This window comes from Ursus arctos, unplaced genomic scaffold (assembly GCF_023065955.2).
Source record: "Ursus arctos isolate Adak ecotype North America unplaced genomic scaffold, UrsArc2.0 scaffold_31, whole genome shotgun sequence".
NCBI lineage: Eukaryota > Metazoa > Chordata > Mammalia > Carnivora > Ursidae > Ursus > Ursus arctos.
The window spans coordinates 25,219,007-25,245,391 of NW_026622997.1; the positions used below are offsets into that span (position 1 = coordinate 25,219,007).

General features: G+C 38.5%; 1 long non-coding RNA gene across 10 annotated transcripts in view; it reads left to right on the top strand.

Moving 5' to 3' along the window:
- LOC113264525 (uncharacterized) overlaps window positions 1-26,385 on the top strand; it is a 99,465-nt gene that overhangs the window by 12,190 nt on the left and 60,890 nt on the right. For 8 of the 10 annotated variants that reach the window (XR_008956641.1, XR_008956649.1, XR_008956645.1 and 5 more), the window contains 3 exons: window positions 10,468-10,692; window positions 14,854-15,038; window positions 19,543-19,623. This is a non-coding gene — a long non-coding RNA (uncharacterized LOC113264525). Of the gene's footprint in view, window positions 1-10,283; window positions 10,392-10,467; window positions 10,693-14,853; window positions 15,039-19,542; window positions 19,624-26,385 lie in introns of all 10 variants that reach the window. The other 2 variants (XR_008956642.1, XR_006410978.3) reach the window with 1 other exon arrangement.

Below are 26,385 nucleotides of genomic sequence, written 5' to 3' on the forward strand. Positions count from 1 at the left end.
ACACACACACACACAATCCCATTCCACCGTCAGTTTGTTTTTGTTTTCTTAAACCAAGCTTTAATTGGAATTTTAATTTCAAGCTTTGGCCCACAATTTTTGCCTAAATTTCACACTCCGTCCTTTTCGGTTCCTACTTGTTCTACCCTCCCTAAGTCATGTAATGAAGAAGTAGCCCACGGTAGAATGGATTTTTAACAGATTGTATAGTTTAGCTATTGTCACTTCCACAAAGGCCATTCATTAAACTAACATGCATTAATGGACGTGAAATAGAATTTGGAAGGTTGGAAATCATGAAATCTTGACTATGGAAAAGATATCAGTTAAAGTTATCACATCAAAATTCTACTTGGTCTTAAAGATGTTGAAAAAAAGTGAATATTGGGGTGCCTGTGTGGCTCAGTCGGTTAAGCCTTGGCTCAGGTCATGATCCCAGGGTCCTGGGACTGAGCCCTGCATCTGGCTCCCTGCTCAGCAGGAAGTCTTCTTCCTTCCCTGCCCTTTCCCCTCCCCCTGCTCGGGCTCACACACACTCTCTCTCTCTCAAATAAAAATAAAATCTTTATAAAAAAGTGAATATTTTTAAGGAAAAAATACAAATAGCATCTCAATATAATGTAGGTAATTTGTAAACTTATATATGCCTTTTCCCGTACAATACTTCTGAGATAAGAAAATGGAAAAGATAGTATTAGTAAACAGAAATTGGCGCTTCAAAGACCAGCTGAAGTTATAGTCAACAGGTACTTTGTCTGTGTGTAGGGTTTAGAGAAGACTGTTGGCACACACTGGGTTTTAGGCACAGGAGGGCAAACACAATTACTAGCTTCATCTTCCTTAAATATGAAAAGAGGGCATTCTGGCTACTCTGTCAGTCAGCAGTTCCCCATTCTCCCTCTGCAGTCTTTCCATTACAATGCTCATGAAAACAGGGAAAAAGATGCAGTTTCAAAAGCAGTGGAAACTAGCAGTATTGGTCAAAAATGTGTCAGGCAAACAAGCTGGAGAGTCAAGCAGGGAAAGCTTTAGCCTGGGGGCACAATGACAAAGCCAGGTGGGTTAATACGGGGAGGGATTTGCCATCTACACCACCTCATGGAGGCACAGGTGCACCTTTCTGTTTTGTGAAAGCTTCTCCACGTGGAATCCAAACACACTGTTCTCCCCTTTGGCCCTACTCAGTCTTTACTGCATCTCTGCCCGATAATCCTAGGGAGTGAAACACTACTGAGGCCAACATGGGTGTGGATAACCTTTTAGATCCAGATGTTGGAATATTTATTTCACCATTTAGAGATAAAGCTTGCCATGCGGCTCATTAAATAAGAGCATGGGTTTTGGATTAAGAAAAAAAAAAAGCCTAATTTTACATCCTGGTTCCACTATTTCCTACCTCTTTTATCTTAAAAAAGTTACTTATCTTTGAAAGCCTCATTATTTTCACCTTTAGAAGGGATGATAATAGTATGTTTTTCATAAGATTTTTGGGAAAAATCATTGAAATAATATATTCAAAATGTTTGAATGGTGTTTGGCATATAGTTAAGTGCTCAAAAATTATTAATATGCTCAAAAACTAAAATGTAATTACAGAATTAAAATTATTAGAAACAATAAACTGTATCAACATTATGGAAAATTGAGCTTTTAATGAGGAGTAAAATCTTAAGTGTCTTAGAACCCAGAAGGAAAAAAAAAACAAGGAAGTGGAGACTGATGTGGGAAACAAAGGCAGAAGAAAAATTATTAAATTTCCTTGCTACCTAGAGCAAATCGACAAGTCCTTGAAACAGAATGCTCAAGATTCTTTCTTGGCCATTGCTTCGAATCCTACAACAGAAACAGTGATAGAAAAAATGATAGATATTAAAGTCATAGAGACCTCATCAACATATGTCTAACTGGTGTCATCATAAAGAAATAAAAGTAATAAATTATATTGGAAGCCAAACTTAGTAAGCTAAATACTTCAATATGTAAAACAAATTATGTACCAGACAAGTAAATGGAGAAAAACAATTAGACATAGGTTTATATAGATTCAGTTTCTTTTTTGTATATTTGTGGTTTCAACTTTTAAAGAAACCTTAATCCAGGCAAAGCATTAAAAAAAGAAGTCACAACAAACCAAACAACAAAGCCAGAATCATTTTGCAGTGTTTCCAGTAACACAAAATTCTAGAAACCCGTAAAGCAATGTCGGGGCTCACAATCGCAATTATTTAATTACTAACAGAAGTCAGACAGATAATGCAAATGAGTAAAGTACTGCACGAAGTATGGTGAATTGAAGAGTGCCGGGCAAAAGTAACCATTGGACTCTAGTTCTGTATTGCTAGGTGAGAATGCTCTCCAGGGCTGCCAACTGTTCGAGCCTTTCATGGAAAGCCAGGATTATGAATTTTTATGTGAAATCTCCAGTTTTTTTAAAGTCATTAACAAATTCACATTTTCTGTTAATACTCTACGAGCCAAGAAAAACACATCAGCAAGCAAATATATGATCTCTAAACTAACTCCAGGTCAGCAGTTCATACAGAACACAGCTATAACATACATGAAAGAGTTCCATTTCTAGCCAAGTTTTTGTTCATGTTTAAGAGAAAAACATATTTTCATATGTTGATCATTTATTTTCAGACATTTCATATATATCACTACTTTTCCTATCTTTCTGCTTTTAACATTTCTTTATAGAACGATTTCTTTCAGGCAACCTATAAATGTATTTTGTGTCCTCTCTCTCTCTCTCTATATATATATATAAATTTATACATACAATCCCTACCTTTTAACTGTGGTTTAGATCATTTATATTTGATATGATTATTGGCAATCTATTATCCTGCCATTTGATTTCTATTTGTCCCATTTTTCCTTTGCTCCTTTTTTTTTTCTTTTCTGCCTTCATTTTAATTGGGTATTATTTATGATTTCATATTATTTCTTTTGTTCAATGGAGCATTAGTTATAAATGTTTTAGTGCTTACTTTAGGGTCTATAAGTATACATCTTTAACCATCAGAGTCCACCTTTAAGTGATACAACACAAATTCATGTACACTCTAAGAAACTTAAAATGAAGTATTTCCATTTTTCTGCTCTGAGCTTTTGAGCAATCGCAACTATATATTTTGCTTGGACATATGTTATAAACCATATTACACAGTTATTAATTTTGCTTTAAAGAGCAGACCCTTTTTTAAAGATATTTAAATAACTTTCTTACAAAAACTTTATATGTACCTACATAGTTATTAGTCCCAAAGCTTTTTATGGCCCATAGGTTTTATATATTTGAAAAGTCTTTATTTAGTATTTGTTTTTGAAAGATATTGTCAATGGGTAAATCATTGTAGGTGGACAGTTTTTCTTTTAGTACTTCTGGTTTGCATTATATCCAATGAGAAATCTGCTGTGACACATCGTTCTTTTACATGGAATGTACTTTTATCTACCTCTGGCTGCTTTTAAGATTTTCTTTATCCCTAATTTTAAGCATTTGATTCTGATGTGACTTGGTGAAGTCTTTTTCATGTCACTTGCACTTGAAGCTTATTGAGTTTTTGGGATCTTGGGATATATGGTTTTCAGTAAATTCAGAAAAACTGTGCCTGTTATTTCTTCAAATATTCTCTGTACTCCTGGTTTTTTGTCTCTTAGCAACTCAAATCATGTGTTTATTTTCCCTAGTGCTCACTGATTCTGTGGCCATATTTCTTTAGCCTTCAATCTTCTACATTTTTTAAAAATAAGTACTTTTTATTGATATGTCTTCATTTTCACTAATCTCTTCTTCTGCTATGTCTAATCAACCATGAATCCCATCCAGTGATTTTTTTTCATCTCAGATATTATAGTCTTTATCAGTGTAAATTCAATTTAGTGTTTTAAAAAATCTATCTTGTGTCTCCATTTTACAGGTGCGGTCTTTCCTTTAGCTTCTTGAACCTATGGAATACAGACATAATAGCTTTTTTAATGTTGTTCTTTACCAGTTCTGTCATTTGTGTATTTCTGGTTCTCTTAAAATATTATTTTTGCTCCACTCTCTTTCTCTCCGTGGAGTACTCAGCTATATATATCAAGAGTTAATAAACGTTTTCTGTGAAAGACCATAGAGAAAGTACATTAGAGTTTGCAAGTCATTTGTGCCACTGTTGTGAGGAAGAAGCCATAGACAGTATGCAAATGGATGGATGTGGCTTATGATAAATATATCATCTTGTTCTGGTGTTTCTTTTTTGGGTTGATAATATCCTTCTTGACATTATATTTGTCAGGTAATAAGATTACTATGTCAGTTATCTTTTGGTTCATATTTGCTTGATATATCTTTTTTTTTTCTTTTATACAACGTATTTTTGAATCTTTGTTTTCTGCATCCATTATTAGAGTCTATACCTTTTAACTCCTTTTTAGCTCACTTTTATAGATAACTATAATTACTAGATAAATATGATTGCCATTATATTAGTAGTTATTTTTCATGTAAACCTCACACTTTTTTCTTTGCTTATGTTTTCTATTTGATAGATTGTAATTTGTTCTGCTGTTTAAAATGTATACATGGTATTTTGTTATAGTTGTTATTATGGCAGTGTCCTCCCCAAAGACCTGTAATCATGATTATATTCTTGTAGCAAATTTTTAAAGTTGTATTATGTATACGTACACACATCTATATGCATTTAGGTATATACGTTTTAAATACCGATGACATTTTTCAAGGACCTGGAACAAATAGTCCTTAAATTTGTATGGAACCAGAAAAGGCCCCAAATCGCCAAGGAACTGTTGAAAAGGAAAAACAAAGCTGGGGGCATCATAATGCCAGATTTCAAGCTGTACTACAAAGCTGTGATCACAAACACAGCATGGTACTGGCACAAAAACAGACACATAGACCAATGGAACAGAATAGAGAACCCAGAAATGGACCCTTGGCTCTTTGGGCAACTAATCTTGATAAAGCAGGAAAAAACATCCAGTGGAAAAAAAGACAGTCTCTTCAATAAATGGTGCTGGGAAAATTGGACAGCTACATGCAAAAGAATGAAACTTGACCACTCTCTCACACCATACACAAAGATAAACTCCAAATGGATGAAAGACCTCGATGTGAGACAGGAATCCATCAAAATCCTGGAGGACAACATAGGCAACAACCTCTACGACATCGGCCAAAGCAACCTTTTTCATGACACATCTCCAAAGGCAAGAGAAACAAAAGATAAAATGAATATGTGGGACTTCATCAAAATAAAAAGCTTCTGCACAGCCAAGGAAACAATCAAAAAAACTAAGAGGCAGCCCACAGAATGGGAGAATATATTTGCAAATGATGCTACAGACAAAAGACTGGTATCCAAGATCTACAAAGAACTTCTCAAACTCAATACACGAGAAATAAATAAACAAATCAAAAAATGGGCAGAAGATATGAACAGACACTTTTCCAATGAAGACATACAAATGGCTAACAGACACATGAAAAAATGTTCAAAATCATTAGCCATCAGGGAAATTCAAATCAAAACCACACTAAGATACCACCTTACGCCAGTTAGGATGGCAAAAATCAACAAGGCAGGAAACAGCAATTGCTGGAGAGGATGTGGAGAAAGGGGATCCCTCCTACATTGTTGGTAGGAAAGCAGGTTGGTGCAGCCACTCTGGAAAACAGTGTGGAGGTCCCTTAAAAAGTTAAAAATTGAGCTACCCTATGACCCAGCCGTTGCACTACTGGGTATTTACCCAAAGATACAGATGTAGTGAAGAGAAGGGCCATATGCACCCCAATGTTCATAGCAGCATTATCCACAATAGCTAAATCGTGGAAGGAACCGAGATGCCCTTCAACAGATGACTGGATTAAGAAGCTGTGGTCCATATATACAATGGAATATTACTCAGCTATCAGGAAGAACGAGTTCTCAACATTTGCTGCAACATGGATGGCACTGGAGGAGATAATGCTAAGTGAAATAAGTCAAGCAGAGAAAGACAATTATCATATGATTTCTCTCATCTATGGGACATAAGAACTAGGAAGATTGGTAAGGGAAGAAAGGGATAAAGAAAGGGGGGTAATCAGAAGGGGGAGTGAAGCATGGGAGACTATGGACTCTGAGAAACAAACTGAGGGCTTCAGAGGGGAGGGGGTGGGGGAATGGGATAGACTGGTGATGGGTTGTAGGGAGGGCACATATTGCATGGTGCACTGGGTGTTATATGCAACTAATGAATCATCGAACCTTGCATCAGAAACCAGGGATGTACTGTATGGTACTAACATAATGTAATAAAAAAACATTTAAAAAAAGAATTTTATGTATTTCTCTTCTAACAAAACAAGTGATGAATGTAATTTTCTGAAGGGACATTTTCCTTCGCAAGACAAATATCTTAATTCAGTCTCACTACTCAGGTTTGCTACCGCATCAAATGAATCATGTCAACTTTCAGTTCTGGGTTATTGTATATATACTTCTTCGTTTGCTCTAGATTCTCTCTCAGGTTTTGCCAACAATAACTGTTAACCACAATATTTGATCATTCTACTCACCCTATTTCTTCCATCATATTCTGGATGTGTTCTTTTCTAATTTGAATATCTCCTCTAAAGCTGTTTTCAGTTGGGGTGTTAGTTCCTTCCTTTGCTTTCTATTTAGTAGTGTTCAGATTTTCTCTTTTGTATTCTTCAATTATACTCTGTCTAGGTGTAGGTTTTTCATTAATGCTATTTGGTACTCAGTTGTATTTCTAAATGCAAAATCTTTCATGTTTCTTTAATTCTGAGAAAAATGCCCACATTTTTATACATCATATTTACACTTGGAACTTGGTTGTGGTTCATTTTTCTTGTTTTATATGGCTAATATTGTCTAATATCTCTATATTGATCATGCTGTTTTAAATTCTTAATGTGTCAGTTCCAATATTTTTGCTCAAGATGGCATATATTGCCCGGTCTGTACTTTCTCTTTTAGGTAATTGTAGGTTTTGACATCTAGTTATTTTGGTGACTTCCTGTTTTCCTGGTACACCAGATACTCTGTTTCAGCAGGACCCCTGAAAAGAAAAGATCCTGAATTTCTGGAAATGTGTTTGGGGCAAGGGCCAAAGGTCAGGCTCCAGTCTACATGAATTGTGGGGAATTTAAAAATAGAGGAGGGGTAAGCCCTTGGGCAGAATGTCTAGGAATCACAGAACCCCGTGGAGTCCAGACTAAACTGTCACTCACTGGAGTTTCATGCTGTCAGTGATTCATGGCTCATTTTTAATGGTAACACAGTAATGGGAGGAGGCTGTCTGTCTAGGCTGATATTCATCAGCGAATGAATATCAAGGCAGAGGATGGGGGACAGTGAATGTTCAAGGGCAGCTGGTCAATCTTCACCTATTTTTGACAATTCATCACTCGGGCAGGGCCTCTGTGCTGCCTCAATATTATCTCAGAGACGCTACGTTAGTGATCTGAGCTGCGGTAGCAGACTTCTGGTGAATGGGCAGGTGAGGTTGTCCACAGACCACAGAGGGGAAAGGCAAATATCAAATTTGAAAGGCTTGTCTCCACGTCGTCTTCCCAAGGTCATGTTTAGAGCACATCCATAGGATACAAATCTTGCAGGAGGATGCAAGCCCTGACCCTTTCCACAGGCAGCGATTTCAGACAGCCCTCAGCCTTCTCAGGGCCTTCTGTTAGTTATTTTGGTTAGCTCCTCAGAGACATTTTCCTGTAGTGACAATATGACAAAATAAACCTTAAGGTTGATTTGAGGAACCCGAGCCAGCAGGACAAGCCAGTTTACCATCTTGACAAGAACTGGCACCCTTCAAGGCAGTTGCTTCGTTAATTTTACAAGTAATTTGCATTTGTTTGCTTTTGTTGTCACTGTTGTTTAAATAGTTTAGAACCCTTTTTCCAACTTGGGTCTGTTGGCATAGTTTTCTTGCTAAAGGGCTCTTATGTATTCATCAATATGTGCACGATTCATTATACGTTTAAGAGTTCTGTGCTGAAGAGTGGGGTCCATACCCATGAGAACTGCACCAGTTTCAATTCTTGTCTTTCAGAGTGAAGGGAAGTGGGAGAGCTTGAGCTGAGATGGTTTCCTGTCACTGGATCTCATTTAAAATAGTGCTCTCCTGCTAGCAGTTAAACAGACAAAGAACAGACTGTAGTGTGAAAGAAGCTGAATTATGTTTTTGCCTGCCCCCCTCAATTTGGATGCATTTTCAAAAATAGCTATCAAAATGCAAAAAAAAAATAAATAAAACAAATTAAAATGCAAAAAAACCCCACTTACATGAATTCCATACAGTTTTAATTCTAAATATTTCTAAAAACTCTTCTAAGATTGAATGTATTTTTTTTATGAAGGGAGGTGAAATGAATAATTTGAATTACAAAAAAGCCTTGATAACCCCCCACACATCAATTTACCTGTGAACAAAAAGATTCACACTGAGAAAATGGGATTTAGGACTATTTGATAAATTACTACAGACTACTTGAATATTCCATTAGCAAAATAATAGCTCGTTATGGAACCTCAGAAGAATGTAGTATAATTACAATAGTACTATCCTCCCTTGGGGGGTGGGAGGAATGCAAATGTTAAAAATGATAGCTATTTAACCAATGTTAGGGGAAAATGCCTCAAAACAAACTGAGAGGTTATATGATTTTTGGAACTCAGTGAAATTTTTGTAGTTTCCACCAGCTATAATGAGTTGAATGTGTTTCTGCCAAGTGAAGGTTATTTGCATTCTTGGACTCACAGAAACAGACGCACACCGCATGTGATAGTGATGATAGAATTGCCTTAGTCTCTGTCAAACTTGGCTGCAAACCACACCTGGATATATTTGAGAAGTGATGGCATGCTCATACGCTTAGTACCAGGTGAAAACATTCTGGAAGATGATAATTGACCAAAGGTGGGTCAGAATGGGTATGATGGAGGAAAACATGAAAGATGAAGGCAAAAAGAGAAGAAGAGGAGATAATTGAAGACTAGTGTCCAACCTGTAAATATACTGACTTCTAACACAGAGCCAAAGTACAAAATACTAAGTGAACAAAATCCCCCAAGTTCATGAGCTAATGAATTTGTAGCAAGTGCCCTTTTGTTTCAATTAACCCAAAATGATATAAAATGAAGAAACAAAAATTCATTTTCTTTAAGAATTTAGCTTTATTTTTCAGGCCTGAGGTTAACTGTGACATTTAATAAACCACCTGGGAAAAGATAAAACTGCTAAATCAAGTCATGTAATCTCTTAAAGTTAAAAAGTCACTTAAGAAAATAAAAGGTATAGTGATTAACTTCAGCTGCGAAAGCACGAATCAGTAAAAACAAGACTGGACTCAAGGTGTGGCTTTTTTTTCTTTTCTTTTGTAAAGCTGACATATTTGCCCAAATTTTAAAAATTTGCAAAATATTTCAAGGTAAGAATTTCACAGTGAGCAGGGTTATTCATACCTAAACCACGTTGTTATGTTTAATATTATTTAGTTGAACATGAAGTGTATAATGGCCCCAAACTTTTCCATGTGAAGTATATTTGAAAAGAAACCTGATTGGTCCAGTCTCCATCCTGCTGTAAAGATCACCACAGGCAAACTCTACTTGCAGAATAATAAAGAAAAAATATCTACGTATTCAAAACAACACTACTGAACAGTTGGGCTTGTCAGCTCACCTATGGGGTTTTATTCAAATATCCACACTGATAGGATGAAGGCAGGACCTTACCCAATTTGTTCATTGCCCCACTGTCAAGGCCAGAACGAGATGAGCTCTCAATAAGTTATCTGCTGAATAAATAATAAAGAATGTATGATTAACATGGAAGACTGTAGGTTTCAATACATAGCCACCTTCCCACTATTTGTACTAATGATAGCAATCAGTGGCAGAATAGTTCAAAATCATGATTATTTCAATCCGTAAAGTCTATATATTTAGAGACAAACGCTGTAACTTTCTCAAAGATGATTTTCTTGGACACATTTAAAATATCCTTCTAGTTCTTCAATACGCACTGGCAGGGTGATGGGGAAGTGACTAGGAATGTAATTAAAGGAATTAGAATCTTTTGAATAATCTATAAACAGAAAACCCAAAGTGACTTATTTTGCATTCATCCATGAAAATGTTATCCAAAAATTCAAAAAGTAACATTTCGTAATATTTCATAATTTTCCCCAAACACTTCCTCTTTTTTTTTTCTTTCTTTTTTTTTTTTTTTTTTGGTATCCTTTGTTGCAGTTCTGGAAGGATGAGGTCCCAGGACTAGAGCAAGCAGTTCTTATCTCTGTGATGGACAGCCACGATGAGACGTGGAGAGCACCCAGGGGCAGTTACTTGTGGGCCCAGGTAAACCCAGTACCAAGAGGGCTGGAGAAGAGCAGACTTCTCATACTGAGTGAGTTTTCCTTTTTTTTCCCTGTAGCATCCTATGGCCTGGGCCTAACACAGCCAGAACCCTGGAAGTGAGTAGCACAGCCCGATCAGAAAAAGCGCCAGAAAAAGTATGGCTTGCAGAGCTGAAACTGGAACTTAAAACCCTGAGAAATAGTGAGCAGCCCAACCCCCCACCTGCGCCAGCTCCAGCCAATCCGGGAGCAGCAATGGAGTTGCAGCTACGGAAATGCAGAGGAGACTAACTGTAAACGAGGTGAGGGCGGGGTATCTTTCTCTGTCGGCCTCCAGCCGCTGTGGTTCCAAGAGAACTGGGCTAGTCGCCATTTCTTTTTGTCCCTTTGTGCTCTGGTTGCTCCACTCAAGGTTTCAGGCAGGATCTTTTGTAGGTAGTCTTTCATCAAATTTGGAAAGTTTTCAGCCATTATTCCTTCAAAATTGTTTTCCAGCCATGCACCTTTTGTCTTTCTCCTGGCACTATGAAGATACAAGTGTTTGACCATTTGGTATTAGCCCACAGTTCCCTGATGCTCTGCGGGCTTTCTTTCTTTTTCTTTCTCTCTTTCTTTCTTTCTTTCTTTCTTTCTTTCTTTCTTTCTTTCTTTCTTTCTTTCTCTTTCTCTCTCTTTCTTTTTCTCTTTCTTTTCCTTTCTGCCTCCCCTTGCCTCGCCTTCCCCCTCTTCTTTCCTTTCTTTCTCTTTCTCTCTCCCTCCCAACTTCCTTCCTTCCTTCCTTCCTTCCTTCCTTCCTTCCTTCCTTCCTTCCTTCCAAAATGAGTATCTGCTCTTCAGTCTTCAAGTTTACTGACTCTTTGTGCCACTTCCATTCTGTCATTGAGACCAAACTACAAGATTTTTATTTCAGTTCTTACATTTTTCAGTTCTAAAATTTTCATTTAAGTTCTCCTTTATGTCTTCTATTTCTTTGCTGAGATTTTCTTTCTTTCCATTTGTGTCAAGGGTGTTTCTGTTGCTGTTTCTTGTTGGAGAATTTTATACAACTGCTTTAAAGTTTCTGTCAGATAATTGCAAAAACCTCTATCATCTCAGATTGTCTTTTCCTATGCAAGTTGGGATTTTCCAGGTTCTCTGTCTGCTGAGAAATTTCGAGTTATATTGCGGACATTTTGAATACTACCTTGCATCTCTGTCTCCGGTTGAAAGCCTACAGAGATGTCGGTATTTTTTGCTCTGGAAACAATCAACTTGCTAGGGTTCAAATCACAGGTTTTGACCAGACTTCGTTGGGTTGTGCTTCTTTGGTTTTCACATCCCTCTGCAGTGCTATTCAAATCTCTGTCCTGCATGTCCCACACGCAGCCAGTCTGGGACTTGGGGGGTGGGGGAGAGTGGCCTGTCCTGTCATTTAGTTCTCACATTGGTGTGTGCTGTTCGTATGCAGATCCCTGCACATGTCGCTCAGGTAAGCACAAGAGTTCACATACAACCGTAGGAAGTTACTTTCTCAAGCTCTTCCCTCTCTGCTCTCTCCCCCAATACTTTCCTTTAACTCCCCTTTTTCAGTCCTCTGGCTATAAAGCTGGGGCTCTAATATATCCTGGTGTGCTGCACACTTTCCTTGGCTGCACCCACATTGGGGTCAAGGGAGGGCGGAGCGAGAAATGGGGAGAAGAGGAAGTAACTGGGCCTTCTCCCCTTATTTTGAAACCAGAATGCCTTTATTTGGAAGGGAAGGTTTTCTTTCCTCAAAGTCATTGGCTCCTGCTGGATCTACTTGTTTCCATTGCCACCACTGCTCTAGGATCACTTGACTGAGGCAGTAGAGAAAGGAGCAAAGGAAAAAGAAAAAGAAGAAAATAAAAAGAAGACATTAAATGGGACTTCCACTCTTCGTGAGCATTAGGAGACCCTCTTGGCCCCACTTGAGTCAGAACTAGAATGCTTGTCCTGGATTTCTGTCTGTGCCAAGGACCCCTTCTAATTCTTGAGCTGTCTTGAATTCAGGCCATGAAATTCCAGAGGGGAATAAGACTGGTGAACTGTCTGTTTGATGGTACTTTGAATTCTGGTCTTATCCAATCCACTTGCTGCTATATTCTCTTCAGAATCTTCAACTAACCACTCCACGCACCTTCTTTCCAGGTTTTAAAGTTGCATTCAAAGAGAGATGGAGTGGGGAGTGCTTAGTCTGTCTTAGCCAGAAGTGAATGAATCTCTGTCTCTGCCCCTCCCTAACTCTATCTCTGTCTTCCTATCTATCCCTCTATGTATCCATCCTTAGATTAGGTTAGTTTAGATGCTAGACTATAAAGCTATAAATGGTTGATCAACATTTTATTTTGGCAGCCCTATTAATTGTTTAGGTTAGAATTTCTTAACTCAAAAGCTAGTTTCAAGATTCCTTTGCATAAAATATTCAAGATGTGATGATGTGTTTAGGAAATTGAGTTAATACGGTACACAAATGTCCAGCTGTATTTCCTTATCCTGCTGTAGAGATAAGCATTTAGAATGGTGATGAGCTTTATTATTCTAAATGAATTCATATTTTAAGGGACATGAACCATCTACCTACCACAAACTTGAATCCCCTTGATCATATCTTTTCTAAGTGGCAGTCATTCTAGGATAAATCTAGAAATACTGCTTTCTAAGGCAGTCCAATTCGATTGCTATGAAATTCTTCTCTAAATTGAAGCCAAATCAGTTTTTCTACATTTTCACCCATATTTCATTTTTCTGTCTCTTGAGGTCTTAAAGAAGAGGGCTTAAAAAAAAAATCTATTTAACTTTTTTTTTTTTTCCCAAACAGGAAGACCTTTTAAATATTTGAAGACAGCTTAGCTTTCCCCACCTAAATAGTCCTGGTTTCTTTGAAAGCTTTTCATATAATAGTCTATGGCCACGTTTCCCTGGGTGGTCTGCACACCATCTGTTGCAGAATCTTCTGAGGTTCCTATTAAAAAAATGCCCATCTTAGGGTTTCTCCTCAGATGTACCGAGTCACAATGTCAGATCGGAGAGCCATCGCTCTGTGCTGTGGGAGTTGGGCCCCAGCTGGGCTCAGTGCTAACCTGCCCTACACTCCTGTTAACTGAATTTCCTCTGCCCATCAAATGAATACCAGTGGGGAACTCGTCCTTAGAATCTCAAAAGTATTTTAAAAATGTTTCCAGAAATCGGCAAGGGCATACGCATTGGGATTCCTGTATTCTCTGATGGACAATACCATTTCTAGCAAACAATGTCATGTGAGCCAGGATCTCTGAGAATCAGATACTGAAGCTACAAAGTTCCAGGCTCCATTTGTGGATCAAAAAGACTAATTAGGGAGAAAGAGAGCGAGAGCTGTGGGGATTGGTAAGGGGACTTCTGTTATTGTTGTTATATTACATCTGGGCTCACGGGCTCATCTGTCCCTCTGTGGGAGAGAGGCAGGAGTACCTCAGCTTTAATTCTTTCTTTGTGTCCTGATAGAAATCCTTTTGTACAAAATTTGATCCTCAGCCACAAAGAAGTGGCAGAAGGAGTTCTTAGTCCAGGTTCCCATTAGATTCAGCTGCGAGTTTAAAAACAAAATACCAGGATGGGCTCCGGGTCTAGAGATGATGATTTAGCTGGTCTGGAATAAGGCCCAGACATCCATTTTGTCGAAGTGCTCCAGGTGATTCTAACATGCTTCGAGGGTCAAGAGCTGCTATCCTAAATAATTAAAATAGAGCTACCTTCCTGCTGGCATTTATTGTCAAAAGTGATGTGAGCACTTCCAGCTAATTGATACCAGAACCATAAAAACCTGGTAAGTATTTGGAGAGATACAGCTTCACTGCTTTTGGGAGAAAAAAATGTTCCAGTTTGAATCTCTAGAGAAGAGAGAGACATGTTTGATTGTTTGGGGGAAAAAAATCTCCTTATAGTAGGGAATAAATAAAAGGAGACAAGTCCAAAGGGAAAAATTCTTCACTTTGCTCCTGAATCAGTAGGACACAGTGAAAATTGATCACTCGTTTTTAAATAAATAACTTTGTTTTACTAACCTGTGCAGCATTTAGGCCCCGCCACCCCTCACTATTCAGATCATGACAGCTTAAAACAAACTAAAAACAGTGTTTTTGGAGATGATGTTGGAGCATTTCAAAGACACGTAGTTATTCCTCTGCCCCTAGAAGCGTATATGTAATTGGGATTGCCGGCTGAATCTCTTTGGCTTGAAATAAAACTAACATCTTTTTTTCATTTTTCACTCTCTGCATATTCATACATAGTAATTTTTCCCTCTTCTGAAAACAATACACTCCAGCAAAACCACATTATAATCAGACTTGACCTTGTTTCCCCCCCGACCCCCCCCCACCCCCGAAGAGTCAACTTTTCAACTTTTACAGCTGTTGGGAGCTGCGCGCCAAATCAAAGCTGAGAAAAGCTTTGTAGTTTCTGAAATGTCCCCTTCTTTCCAGAAAGTGACAGAAAGTCTTGGGATGTCTGAGCCCCTGCCAGACGGTGACAGATCTCGCAAGACCTGCCTCCCCTCTCATCTCTCAGGAACTCAGCTGATTGAAGGAAGCCACCTGTTCTGAGGCCCCCGACTTTCCCTGTAATCAAGAAATAACCACACGGGAGAAGAATCTCTTTGTTGGTGCTGGTGAGTGCCCCGCAAGTTGGTGGTGTAACCAAACGCGAGCAAACTGCAGCCAAAATTAATGCCAAGAGCAGAGCAGAGGCATATTAATGGTCTCCCTTCATTTTTCTGTTATTATCGTTTGGTTCTCTGTTAATATTTGAGCTACTACCTCGTGGTATGTAGCGATATAAAGAAGGTATTCTCCTCCTCTCTGGAGTTTCAAATTTTTATTGTCAAGAAGACTTTTTAGCAGAAGGTATTCCAGCGGTAACAGTTGTAGACTTGTAGAGAGGGTTTGTGGGAGTAATCAGCAGTCAGCACACACCAGCACATGACCTAGCCTTGGCCAATTAGAGGTTTCAGCCTCTAAATTTTAATCTGGAGCAGATTTATTTTATTTTTATTATTTTTAAGATTTTATTTATTTATTTGACACAGAGAGAGAGAGAGAGAGACAGAGCACAAGCAGAGGGAGGGGCAGAGGGTGAGAGAGAAGCAGACTCCCCACTGAGCGGGGAGTCGGATGTGGGGCTCAATCCCACAACCCTTAGATCATGACCTGAGCCGAAGGCAAACCCCTAACCAACTGAGCCACCCAGGTGCCCCACGATGCAGAAGATTTAAAGAGAGAGGGATTGAAGATGTATTCATAGCCCTCATTGTGGCCCACCGGTGAGGGTACAGGGTCTAGCCCCGTCAGTGTCTATAATGACTGAGGCAGTGTCGCAGTTGGACATTTCTGCCACAAGGCACTTGTGTTTCTTCTTGCTTCTTGTCTTTACCAAATTCCCTGACTTTCGGTCTATTTCCTAAGGCTGATTTTCCATCCTCCTGCAGATTCTGTGAACCGATTATATTTTCAGTAAATACATTTCTATTTAAATTACCCAGGACCAGGGGTGCAGTCAGATAAGCATCCGACTCTTGGTTTCTGCTCAGGTTGTGATCTCAGGGTTGTGAGATCGACTATTGATTTGGGCTCCGTGCTCAGTGAGGAGTCAGCTTGCGATTCACTCTCTCTCTCTCTCTCTGCCCTTCCCCCCACTTGTGCTTGCTCTCTCTCTCTCAGATAAATAAATAAATCTTTAAAGTAAATAAATAAAGAAAGAACCCAGGACCAGATTCTGTCGCTTGCAACAATGGATCTTACCTGATACACATGAGGTGAACATGGTGCATCATTAGAATGAAAACTAATCGGTTTAATTCCAAGCCTAGCAATATTCCTTGGGGAAATTTCTGCAGTTTTGTAATACATATGAAATTATGATCCAGAGCATAAACAGGAGATTGGAGATAAATATTAGAAAATTCAATGATAGCAGTGCCTGGGTAGCTCAGTCAGTTAAGCATCTGCCTTTGGCTCAGGTCATGATCTCAGGGTCTTGGGATTGAGCCCCATGTTGGGCTCCCTGCTCGGTGGGGAGTCTACTTCTCTCCACTCCCCCAATTCATGCACCCTCACTCTCTCACTCAAATAAGTAAATAAATAACATCTTAAAGAAAAAAGAAAATTCAACTATAGAATTCTGTAAAAAGTTGAGAAATGTTATCGAATTTTGAGATTGGATATTCTTTACTAGAACTCCTTCAAATTAAGTAAATGCTAATTTTTCTAAAATGTGGTGGATGCAGTCCTGCTTTGGAGCAAGGGCTTTGTCAGCATTCTCCATGTGTAATGGATGCTAGAGGCTTTCAGCCATTAAACTTAACGTGAGAAATACTGCCATTTCTTTGCGTTTTAATGTAGAATTGGAAGCCTTTCTTTCCGATGATTTGAATCTGGGTCATGTAGTCTCCACTCTTGTGGGGTCAAGGAAAACAAGCAATAACCACTGGAACTTTTGGAATGTTCCAGCCCTTTTATCAATCACTTAGGTCACCTAGTTTCAAAGGATTCCTCTCTGGGGCACCTAGACTTTGAGGAACCCCAAAGGAAAGAAAATAAAAGCATCTAAGCAGGCTTTTTTTGTTGTGTGAGGGCTGCATCAGGTGAATGGAGGGAGTCTGAACACTTGTCTGGTGAGACAGAGCTAGTTAAAGAAGAAGTTGCTGCTGAAGCTCCTGGGAGTAAAGCCATTCTCTCTATAGTTTTCCTTTGTAAAGGATAAAGATAGGGTTGAGTGAACCCAGAAGCTTTTTCCTGTCCGGGGGGGAATTAGAACAAAGATTTCCTTTAAAGACAGTGTGCTTAGTACTGCTAGTGACGGATGAATCTCAAAAGACTCCGTCGTGATAAAACCCCAACGTGTAGATTCTAGGTGGAAGCACAGAGTAACTTCTCTAAACTTTTCTCTTCATGCTCTTTGTTCCCCTGATACCTAATTTCCTGTTTCTGGCTCTCTTCCCTCATTCTCATCCCATCTGGCCCCTTTACCTAGAAGAATTATTATAAAATAAAACAAAACCAAAACCCCAAGCCCTCCTTGATGTTCCCCTTCTAGAAGGAGATAGATCCACGCGTTGTTGGAACACCCATCCTTTCATAGTAGAGCAGCTCAGGATTGAAATAATCAAGAGTTCTTATTTAACATTAGACGTTCTGCCTGATCTTTATCTTCTAAAGTCGTTTTTCCAAGAGACTAATGTTTACAGTACGGGAATTCTGGGATAGTCAATTAATAATGGTTAGTAGACCACTCAAAATGCCTACTGCTCCAGAAATAATAAATATGGTGAAATCCCACTCTACACTATAAAGGTACAGCTCTCCTCACTTCCCGGGACTCATGCCTTCAATTCCAGCTTTTTCCCAGCATCTGGGTGCACAGATCCACAAGGCTGGGCAGTCGCCATGTGTTTCTCTGTATGTCCTGAGTTGTAACGTTGACTTCTTATTAGGACTCCTGTTTGAGATGAAGTTTTACTCCAAAGAAAAAAATTTTGTATTACCTTATCTTCTAATGCAGTACTCTGTAGTATTATATACACATAAGAGGACATATAAATATATATGGAAAAATTGTTGAAAAAATATTTGACTAAGGTGGCCTAATTACATAAAACCAGTGGAATTATATAGCTCTCATTTTTAGCGCTTTGCTTCTGTGTTCCAACCGTTATTTATGTTTCTCCTTAGCGAAGGTCTCTCAAATATCTAGAGAGGTGAAAACAGAGAAACATTTTCCCAGCAAATGCCCCTAGGGCTGCTATGTGTGGTTGAGTAGTTGCACACTGCACAAATTTAAGAGAAACCACTCTCACTGTAGTCAGTCTATGTGGCTACCCCGATGTACCCCATCTTTGTATGTTTTCTCCCTTCCTTTAAGATGGTACTCATTTAAAAAAAAAGATAGTATTCACAAAATGATATAAATGATAGAGATATCCATTAGTTCACTGAACCAAAAGTAAGCATACAAACTGTCAATTAGTCCCTGTTTTGGGGCAAGTTGGCTCCTATCTATTTCCAGTCTCTTGACCCAGTGATTCCCCTCCATTCCGTTATGCTACATAGAGTAATCAGATTTCTAGCATGTGCCAGATAGTTAGTAAAGCAATAACTACATGATAACCCCCTATTCTCTAGTCATACTTGCGAAACCTGAATTTGCTACTCTGTTCTTATGTTTCCAGATCTTTGGACCTAGTCTGGGTCCTTCTAAAAAATAAAGTATAATTCACATACAATAAAATACACTCTTTTTAAAGTTTTATGATTCTTGAAGTCTGGTAACTACCACCACAGTCAAGATATAGAACTGCTCTGAGGCGTGGGGGTGCTGCAGTCAGTTGGGCATCCAACTTTTGATTTCAGCTCAGATTGTGGTCTCAGGGTCATGAGATTAAGCCATGTTGGGCTCCACACTCCTCGTGGAGTCTGCTTGAGATTCTTTCTTCCTCTCCCTCTGCCCCTCCCAACTCGTGCTCTCTCTTTTTCTCTTTCCCTCTCTCTAAAATAAATAAATAAATCTTTGGGGGTGCCAGTTAAGCGTCTTACTTTGGCTTAGGTCATGATCTCAGGGTCCTGGGATTGAGTCCTGCATCAGGCTCCCTGCTCAGCTGGGAGTCTGCTTCTTCCTCAGCCTCTGTCCTTCCCCTCTGCTCATGCTCTCTCTGTTTCTCTCTCAAATAAATAAAATTTTTTATTTATTTGAGAGAGAGAGAAAGCACGGCAGGAAGAGGGGCAGAAGGAGAGGCAGGCTCCCCACTGAGAAGGGAACCTGATGCAAGGCTCTATCTGGGAACATGACCTGAGCCAAAGGCAGACACTTAACTGACTGAGACACCCAGATGCCCCTAAACAAGGTCTTGAAAAAGAAGAAAGAAAGAAAGAAAGAAAGAAAGAAAGAAAGAAAGAAAGAAAGAAAGAAAGAAAGAAAGAAAGAAAGGGAAAGAAAGATCTAGTCATTCCACATCATCTCCAGTGTTTGGAATTTTAGTGGTTTGTTTTTATTTTTTATTTTAGCCTTTCTAATTATTAAGTAGTGGTATCTGGTTGGGGTTTTAATTTGCATTTCCTTAATGACTAATGATGTTTGCACATAGTTTTATTTATTTATTTGTACTCTGATTTTCTTCTTAGAGTTTCCATCTTATATAGACTTCGACAGCAGAGCAAATACCAGCTTCTCTAGAACACCTTCTCAGATGGTCAGCCAGAGATGTAAGTTCCTTCTCTTTGGTGTTTGAGTATAGCAATGGCAATTTGCCTCTGCTGGTGCATTTCTCCTTTGCCTCTAAACTGTCTGCTTTGATATAAAGATGGTGACTCTTGGGTAAAGAGGGACTGTGCTCTATTCATGGTTGTATTTGGGGTGCCTATTTCAGAGCCTGGTCCTTAGCTCATATCTGACAAATTGGAGATCAGATGGATGAACTCAGATCAACTGAGTTCCCTCAGGTGTCCAATAATAGGGTTGACAGTATAATTACAATAATCCTGTCTGTCCGGATGCTGTAATGATTCCATCCTTTAGTCTCACTGCAGGAACAAGTTCTCGCAAACATGTGGAGGCTGCAGGGAGGGGATGGACACATAAATATGTGACAACTGATGATATAATAATAAACTATTAATAATCCGTACTGAGTGCATTATAGGTGGCAGGAACACATCAGAAGTTTAACACATTATTTAATTTGTTCCTCATAACAGCCTTATAAAGTAGATATTATTCACTGATATCCTCATGCTATAAATCAGGAAATAGGATATCAAAGTGATTGAAACAACTTGCCCAGAGTCGCCCAGCTGTGAAGTTATGGAGCTGGGCTATGGACTCAGGTCTGTCACTCTCTAAATCCTTTGCTGTTCCGTGCTTGGCAGTGTAGCCCTTGTCCTGTGCCAGGGGCTGTCCCAGATTCACTGTACCGTCTGTACCCTTCTCTATGCATCTAGCAATCACAGCTGAAAGACCTGGGGAATAAGGGATTGCTTGCCTTTGAAAAAACTAAATAAAATGTTAGTGTTTTATAAATAACCACTTTAAACAGGTGTGAGGGGAATACAGAAATAATAGGTGGAATTTAATGAGCTGTTTGGATATCTAAGGTCCTTTATCACAGTTGAAAATGAGGTACCTCTGATGAGAAATCAAAATGCTATATTCTGGGTGGATGTGCAGGGGCCTGATGTTCCTGTGACCAGAGTTCAGCACCTGTGAAGTCCCAGTGGTTGATGCAAGCTATTATGGGGGTGCAGAGGTTCTATTTCTTCCATCCCTCCTGTCCCTCAGCCCCAGAGCCTGTTGCTTCCCCTAATTGCTTCTGCTTTATTTGGTACTACCTGACAGTTTATTAAGGAAGAGAGAAACTGCAGTGATTTATCATTAAACTTCCACTGTAATTACATTTCCACACACGTAGGCTCTTGTCAGCCTTACAATTCAGCTCAATATTGCATACATTAATGTTATTAGGATATTAACAACTATTAGTGCTGGGCAGAGCGATCTGTTTTTTCATTAAGCAATAAGTAACATTTGGGGATGTGCTATGGAGGATATCGACAAAGAAGCAAAACCCTGGGGCACGGAGTCAGGCCCTGCATTGAAGCTGGATATTGCACTGCCTCCCCCCAGTTGCAAAAACATGTGATGTCACCCCATGTGTTTCCTGGGAGTGTGTGGCTATGGCAGGGCTTGCAGGTGTTGAGTGCAGGGGAAAAATGTCTGATGCATTGGAAATATTTAAATAGCCTTCTCATAGTATCATTTATGGGATATATTCCTAAGGCTAGAGAGATGCCATTCTATCACTGTATGAGTCCGGTGGCCAAAAGGTTTGCTTCCTTTTCTCATTTTCCCCTCTCTCTTTGGCTCAGGGACCATTCCTTCATATTCCACTATACAAACTTAGCAGTGATGACCCCTCCTCTAATATTTCTCGCTCAGTCAACATACAGAGTCTAACTTTATTGAAAGGTAGTCTGGCCAAATCTAAAATCCTATCTTATTTTTTTAAAAAAGATTTTATCTATTTATTTGACAGAGAGAGAGACAGGCAGTGAGAGAGGGAACACAAGCAGGGGGAGTGGGAGAGGAAGAAGCAGGCTCCCAGCAGAGGAGCCTTATGTGGGGCTCGATCCCAGAACGCTGGGATAACGCCCTGAGCCGAAGGCAGACGCTTAACAACTGAGCCACCCAGGCGCCCCTAAAATCCTATCTTAATGAACTGCATGGTGATGGAAAATTCTGGCAATTGCTTCATTAAGCTCACAAGATGGTGGATGAAATGGATGAAGTGCTGGTACGAGGATAGCAAATATCTTTTCGAAGTTCTTCAAAGCAAAATGGAGTGTGCTGCTTAAGGATTCAGAAAGGAAAGGGCTTGGCGAATTGTTTGAATTTCTGCATGATGTTCTTCTGGTCTTTGAAATTATTTATTATTTATTTATTTATTATTAGAGGGAGCGTGGGAGATGCAGAGGAAGAGAGAGAATCTCAAGTGGACTCTTACACTGAGTGTGGAGCCTGATGCAGGGCTCAATCCCTTGCCCCTGAGATCATGACCTGAGTCAAAACCAAGAGTCGGATGCTTAACCAACTGCACTACCCAGGCACTCCTGAAATTATTTTTTAAAAATATTTTCTTTATTATTGGCAAATAAGAATTGTATATATGGAAGGTGTCCAACATGACACCTTATATGCATCTGTATATAGTGAAATACATATATAACTATACATTGTGAAAAGATTACACAATAGAACTAATTAATATATCCATCTCCTCCCACAGTTACCATTTTTTTTCTTGTGGTGAGAACATATGAGATCTACTTTTTTAAAACAAATTTCAAGTATATAATGTATTATTATTAACTGCAGTCACTGTGCTGTACATCAGCTTCCAAAATTTATTCATAAGTGAAAATCTGTACCCTTTGATCAATATTTCCCCTTTCCTTCCATTCCCTCACCTTTGATAACCATCATTCTACTCTCTGTTACTATAAATTCCACTCTTTTTTTTTTTTTCTTAAAGATTTCACATGTAAGTAAGATAATTTGAAATGTGTCTTTCTGTGTCTGGCTTGTTTCACCTAGTATAACATCTTCCAGATTCCTTCATGTTGTTGAAAATGGCAGGATTTGATACTAACCCATTATCAAATATGTGGTTTGCAAATATATTTCCCATTCCATAGATGACCTTTTAATTATTATTTGCTTTCTACTCTATGCAGAAAATTTTTATTTAAAGTAGTCCAACTTGTTTACTTTTTGCTTCTGGTACCTATTCAAAAAGAAAATCATTGCTAAGACCAATATTAGAGTTTTTCTCTTGTGTTTTCTTCTAGGAGTTTTATGGTTTCAGGTCTTAATCCATTTTGAGTTGGTTTTTGTGTCTAGTGTAATATAATTTAATTCTTTTGCATGTGGATACCCAGTTTCCCCAACACTGTTTATTGAAGAGACCATTCTTTGCCCATTGTATATTCTTGGCACCTTTGTCAAAATTACTTGACTATGCATGGATTTCTTTCTGGGCTCTCTCTTCTGTTATATTGCTCTATGTGTCTGTTTTTATGCCAATACCATATGGTTTTGATTACTATAGCTTTGCAATATAGTTTGAAGTTAGGAATTGTGAGCTCAGATGCCTCCAGCTTTATTTTTCTTGCTCAAAGTTGCTTTAGCTATTTGATGTCTTTTCTGTGTAAAATGCCACTGGAATTTTGATAGGCATTGCATTGAATGTGTAAATCACTTTGGGTAGAATGGATATTTTAACAGTATCGATTCTTCTAATGTATGAACATAAGATATCTTTCCACTTATTTGTGTCTTTTTCTATTTCTTCCATCAGTATTTTATCGTTTACAGCATACAGATCTTTCATTTCCTTTGTTAAATATATTTCTAGGTATTTTATTCTTTTCTACATAATTGTGAATGGGATTGTTTTCTTAATGTCTTTTTTGGGTAGTTTTGTGTTAGGGTATAGAATGCAGTTGATTGTTGGATGTTGACTTTATATCCTGCAACTTTTTATAAATTTATTACTTTTAACAGTTTTTGGTAAAGTCTTTAGGATTTTCTATATATAAGATTATGTCACCTGCAAATAGAGACAATTTTACTTTTTCCTTTCCAATTTGGATGGTTTTTTTTCTTTCTTTCTTGTCTTATTACTCTGTCTGGGACTTCCAGTACTCTACTGGACACAAGTAGATTAAGAGCAGGCACCCTTGTCTTATTTCTCATCTTAGAGGAAAAGCTTTCAGCTTTTCACCATTGAGTATGATGTGGGCTTGTTATATATGACTTTTCTTATGTTAAGGAACATGCTTTCTATATGTAATTTATTAGTTTTTTTTTTAATCATAAAAGGTCGTTGAATTTTGTTAAATGCTTTTTTTTTGTATCAAGATGACTGTATGGTTTTTATTTTTCCTTTTGTTAATGTGCTATATCACATTTATTGGTTAGCATATATTGAATCATCCTTGCATTCCAGGGATAAAATTAACTTGAATCTGATGTATGATTCTTTTAATATGCCATTAAATTTAGTTTGCTAGTATTTTGTTCTATAGTTTTGAATCTGTGTTCATCAGGGATATTGGCCTGTAATTTTCTTTTCTTGTAATGTCTGTTAGGTTGTGGTAATCAGGGTAATGCCGGCCTTGTAGAATGAGTTTGTGAGTATTCCCTCCTCTTCAATGTTTTGGAAGAGTTGGAGAAGAATTGGTGTTAATTCTTTAAATGGTTGATAGAATTCACCAGTGAAACCATCTAGTCCTGAACTTTTCTTTGTTGGGAGATTTTTTTTTTTTTTTTTTTTTTTTTTTTTACTGATTCTACCTTCCTACTCATTATTGCTCTATTCACATTTTCTATTTCTTTTGATTCAGTGTTGGTAATTGTGTGTTTCTAAGAATTTATCCATTTCCTCTAGTTTATCATATTTGTTGGTGTATAATCTTTCATGGTAGTCTCATGATCTTTTGTATATCTGTGCTATCAGTTGTAATATCTCCTCTTTCATTTCCGATTTTATTTGAATCTTCTTTTTTCCCTGTAGTCTAACTAAATCTTTATAAACTTTATCTTTTCAGAAAAACCCTCTTAGTTTCATTGATCTTTTATTTTTTTCTTTCCAGTCTTTGTTTCATTTATTTCTACTCTAATTTTTATTTCTTTCCTTATACTAACTCTGAGCTTAGATTTTTCTTCTAGTTCCTACTGGCATAAAGATAGGTTGCTTATTCGAGTTCTTTCTTTTTTTCTTATTGTAGGTATTCTTTTTTAAAGATTTTATGTATTTATTTATTTGACAGAGAGAGAGACAGCCAGTGAGAGAGGGAACACAAGCAGGGGGAGTGGGAAAGGAAGAAGCAGGCTCCCAGTGGAGGAGCCTGTTGTGGGGCTCGATCCCAGGACCCTGGGATCACACCCTGAGCCAAAGGCAGACACTTAACAACTGAGCCACCCAGGCACCCCTTATTGTAGGATTTATTGTTGTAAACTTCTCTCTTTGAACTGTTTTTGCTACATCCCATTAGTTTTGGTATATTATATTTCCATTTTCATTTGCCTCAAGGCATTTTTAAAATTTTGATTTCCTTTTCAATATCTTCTTTGTCCGATTAGTTGTTTAGGAGCATGTTGTTCAATCTTCCCATATTTGTGAATTTTCCAGAGTTCCTCCCATGGAGCTCTCAGTGGCAAAAGCTGCATGGTTTCATGGTGGCTGTGTTGGCCATTGGTTTCCTTAGTGGTGAAAGCTGCTGGGGTCCTCTGTGGAGCAGTCTGCTGAGGTCTGTGAGAAGATCGTCCGTGATAAAAACTGTTGGGATCCTCAGGGTTGCAAGGGCTGTGGAGGTCCTCAATGGTGAAGGCCCCTGGCAACCATGGTCACTCCCACCCTATGGCTGCTATTGGTAGTACCTGTCCTTCTTCCTTGTTCTCACCATCACTAAATGTCTTAGCTATGCTGGGCTCTGGGTGGGCTGAATCCAAACAGGGTCTTTCATGCAGTCCCCTGAAAGACTGAGGCAGCTTTTTGCTCACAGCACTCTCCTTTCCCTGGTGAGAGGAACTGTCGCGGGCTGGAGAGTTCTGTCTTGGCACTGAGGAGTGCTGGCCTGGGGGAGAGGATGATACAGGCAGAAGGAAACCATTTTTCCTACTCTTTCTGTGCAGTTATTCTCAAGATGTTTGCTCCATTGTGTTAGGGAAGCTTTGCAAGTGGATTCCTGAGATCTTCCAGGGCTGTTTTTGTTGGTGAATAGCTACCTAATTGTTGTTCTTTATGGGGGATGAAGGATGGGGTCTCCTATTCCACCACCTTGGTGACATCATTCTCTTGAAAATATTTTTGTTTATTAGATCTATTATGTCCCAAGGCAGTAATAGGCCTTCAAAAATGGAAGTATTTTGTTAGGCTATTCAAAAGGAAACATAGTAATATTTCTGGAAAGAAACAAAGCAAGAGGAACCTCTGAGAAATTGTTTATAAGTTTCATGACATGTCATAATTTGATGGCTGGCTTTGAAATCAACAGCTTTAGTTACCACTTGGGTAAGGTTTATGTGTTATATTAATATTTGCCTTATTGCTGGCCTTCTTTCAGAATGTATCGACAAACTATTGGGTTTTGTATAGCCTTATAGATTTCTCCTAAATTAGAAGTGTCTATTAACTATTTATAGTACTAGTAAGTACTATTCTAAATTTGTTGAGGATAAAGGACTAAGGTGTAGCTTATGTCACGTGATAACATGATATTACATGTTGTGGAGGGGAAATCACCCACTTCACTAACCCCTTACCTTGCTGTGTTCCCTCCACCCTCCCGAAGGAAGAGAACCTATGTAGATGGAGTTTGACGTATTTCAATCTTTTTTTTTTAACCTCATTTTGTAATGACACCCTATCATAATGCAAATTATTTTTTTTTACAGCAGCTGGTTATTGA